The sequence below is a fragment of the Salmo salar genome, chromosome 22 (assembly GCF_965601325.2).
Source record: "Salmo salar chromosome 22, fSalSal1, whole genome shotgun sequence".
Taxonomy (NCBI): domain Eukaryota; kingdom Metazoa; phylum Chordata; class Actinopteri; order Salmoniformes; family Salmonidae; genus Salmo; species Salmo salar.
Window position 1 is genome coordinate 53,671,505 of NC_138312.1, and position 3,959 is coordinate 53,675,463.

The window sequence follows — 3,959 nt, forward strand, 5'->3', positions numbered from 1 at the left end:
TTGCATTGTCTGTGTGTTTTTATATGTTATGTACAGTCTGTCCTGCTTCTTTCTCATCTTTTAAATATCTTTACAAAATCTATCATCTTGATTTACTAACCAGCTGCATGAGAAATAATTTCTATCATTATTCTATCATTGGCTGTAAAATGAATAATGATTTTGACATGAATAATAATGAATCATGAGAATAATTAAGAATATTTAAGAACTGAGTGTGAAATATTCATCCTTAAGGCAAAATAGTCACTTCAGTACTACAGTAAATGCTGGATTCTCCAATCTAACAGGCTTTCCAAACAATGGTCCAAGTTTGAAAGCCCAGATGCTGGACATGAGTGCTGCCATGTGAGAAATAACTGGCATATGTCTCACACATGAAGCATTGCTATCCAGCTCCAATTTCTGGAGCATAACTCCCTGAGTAAAACACAGAGTAATATCTGGTTGGATGCATTTGATTAGAATGCTCACAGTTAAGCCAGCCTATAACACAATGTACCCTACTCAGCAAAATGACAATTATTGCGATTTTGAAATAATGTAGAATTTGTTTTAGCTAGAAGATAATTTGTAATAGACAGGAAACTTGGGTAACACTATAATAACTGTCATGAATTAACAATAAATCATGTATAAACAATTAAGTATTTCATTATTTGTAAACCTTTATAAACAACTATAAGCATTACAAATGTATGATGACTTAAACTGAACAAAAATATAAACGCAACATGTAAAGTGTTGGTCCCATGTTTCATGAGCTGAAATAAAACGTACCAGAAATGTTCCATATGCACAAAAAGAGTATTTCTCTCAAATGTTGTGCACAAATTTGTTTAGATCCCTGTTAGTGAGCATTTCTCCTTTGCCAAGATAATCCATCTCTCTGACAGGTTCGACGTATCAAGAAGCTGATTAAACAGCATGATCATTACACAGGTACACCTATAAAAGGCCACTCTAAAATGTGCAGTTTTGTCACACAACACAATGCCACAGATGTCTCAAGTTTTGAGGGAGCGTGCAATTGGCATGATGACTGCAGGAACGTCCATCAGAGCAGTTGCCAGAGAATTGAATATTCATTTCTCAACCATAAGCCACCTCCAATGTCATTTTAGAGAATATGGCAGTATGCCCAACTGGCCTCAGAACCGCAGACCACGTATAACCATACCAGCCCAGGAACTCCACATGCGGCTTCTTCATCTGCACGTGAGCGATCTGGTCAGCATGTTACAGTGATGATTATCATTTTGGATTGGTAGTTGACCATTTCTATTATTTTTAAGTCTGCATTGGCGTAATAAAATAGGAAAAGACTGCGGTTGTTCTGTGAAAGAACGGACGAAAGATTGTAGCTGGCTCCGGTGGTGCAGTTAGAAAAAGCCCAAGAGGAGAAGATCCATATGAGTCATTTTCAAAGGCAACATACTGTTCAGATTAACTCCTCTCATAATAGTGATGGTGGCTGCTAGACCCATGAGGTCATCTTTCGGGTTTGAGCAAGTGTACTCCAGGCTTGGATTGAAAATCTAACGAAAAACCAAGAGGGAGAGAAAAAAAGACGGAAGATGACTGGCATTTATCAGAACACTAATGTGCAGGATTGTCATTTAATGGACTCTAAAGCCTCCTAAATCCATTTTCCACAACTGGGCCAATAACAACACATGGATCCACCATGGTTATGTTCCAGGATGGCTAGGAGGAGGGTGATGATGACTGAGGAAGGCTGGGGAACGACCGCTTTTTATAGTCTGTTTGCGGTTTCTGTTGCGAGCCATAAAAGCTGAGCGTCAGGCAAGGGTGAATTACGGGCTAACCTGTTTGCAATCAAGCCAGTGGCTCGTTAAAGGCATCCGTTAAAAATAAATTATAAAAGTGCTTTTAACTGCTACCCTATTTGGTGAAAGCGACTGCTTCCAGGGACATGCGTCGTTGTGTGCCAACTTGGCTGCCGAGTTAATTGAATGAGCTGTTCGTTGAGCAGTTGACTTTGGACAAACGTTTAGCCAGTGAGTTTTGGTAGAAAAATCAGAACCAAAACCATTGTAGTGCCATTGTACCTGATGCACAATGCTAATCTAAATATGTGCTCAGACATTCAATTATCTGGAGAGCTTCACCAACTGTGGGAAAGTCTGGATTCTGAAGTGGGGTCTCCGAAAAGTGTCATACTTCCTGCAGGAAAAGAATGCTCCGTAAAATAAGTAGAAAGAAGGCAAGCCAAACATGCTGAGAAAGGTTTCCTTTCAGCGTAACAGGGTTTCCAAACCTCAGACATTTCGGTGGGTTTGTTTTACTAATGCCCTGTGAGAGAACACTTGATCGAGTCTTTAGAATGTACAGTCATGGCCAAAGGTTTTGAGAATGACACAAATATTAATTTTCAAAGTCTGCTGCCTCAGTTTGTATGATGGCAATTTGCATATACTCCAGAATGTTATGAAGAGGGAATTACTTCGCAAATAATTGCAAAGTCCCTCTTTGCCATGCAAATGAACTGAATCCCCCCCAAAATCATTTCCACTGCATTTCAGCCCTGCCACAAAAGGACCAGCTGACATCATGTCAGTGATTCTCTCGTTAACACAAGTGTGAGTGTTGACGAGGACAAGGCTGGAGATCACTCTGTCATGCTGATTGAGTTCGAATAACAGACTGGAAGCTTTAAAAGGAGGGTGGTGCTTGGAATCATTGTTCTTCCTCTGTCAATCATGGTTACCTGCAAGGAAACATGCGCCGTCATCATTGCTTTGCACAAAAAGGGCTTCACAGGCAAGGATATTGCTGCCAGTAAGATTGCACCTAAATCAACCATTTATCGGATCATCAAGAACTTCAAGGAGAGCGGTTCAATTGTTGTGAAGAAGGCTTCAGGGTGCCCAAGAAAGTCCAGCAAGCGCCAGGACCGTCTCCTAAAGTTGATTCAGCTGCGGAATCGGGGCACCACCAGTACAGAGCTTGCTCAGGAATGGCAGCAGGCAGGTGTGAGTGCATCTGCACGCACAGTGAGGCGAAGACTTTAGGAGGATGGCCTGGTGTCAAGAAGGGCAGCAAAGAAGCCACTTCTCTCCAGGAAAAACATCAGGGACAGACTGATATTATGCAAAAGGTACAGGGATTGGACTGCTGAGGACTGGGGTAAAGTCATTTTCTCTGATGAATCCCCTTTCCGATTGTTTGGGGCATCCGGAAAAAAGCTTGTCCGGAGAAGACATGGTGAGCGCTACCATCAGTCCTGTGTCATGCCAACAGTAAAGCATCCTGAGACCATTCATGTGTGGGGTTGCTTCTCAGCCAAGGGAGTGGGCTCACTCACAATTTTGCCTAAGAACACAGCCATGAATAAAGAATGGTACCAACACATCCTCCGAGAGCAACTTCTCCCAACCATCCAGGAACAGTTTGGTGACGAACAATGCCTTTTCCAGCATGATGGAGCACCTTGCCATAAGGCAAAAGTGATAACTAAGTGGCTTGGAGAACAAAACATTGATATTTTGTGTCCATGGCCAGGAAACTCCCCAGACCTTAATCCCATTGAGAACTTGTGGTCAAGAGGTGGGTGGACAAACAAAAACCCACAAATTCTGACAAACTCCAAGCATTGATTATGCAAGAATGGGCTGTCATCAGTCAGGATGCCACGACTGTAGACTACAGAGAAAATGGACAACAAGGGCCAACGTGCCGAAATAGTTCTTGGAGCATCCCACCTCATCGTATGGATATGGATGGCAGCCTTTACCCCTTTATACGCAGCAGAGCCCACACATTAACCCTCGCCACAAAGCCAAACTGGTGAAAAACTTTACATCGCTGTTTGCACCCATGACTTCGATAGACTTCCTCTCTCACACTTTTGCTCTCATTTCAAGCTGTTAAGAAAATCCCATTATTTTTGTGCGTATATGAGCTACAGCTGCCACATAAATACATCAGCTGTACCT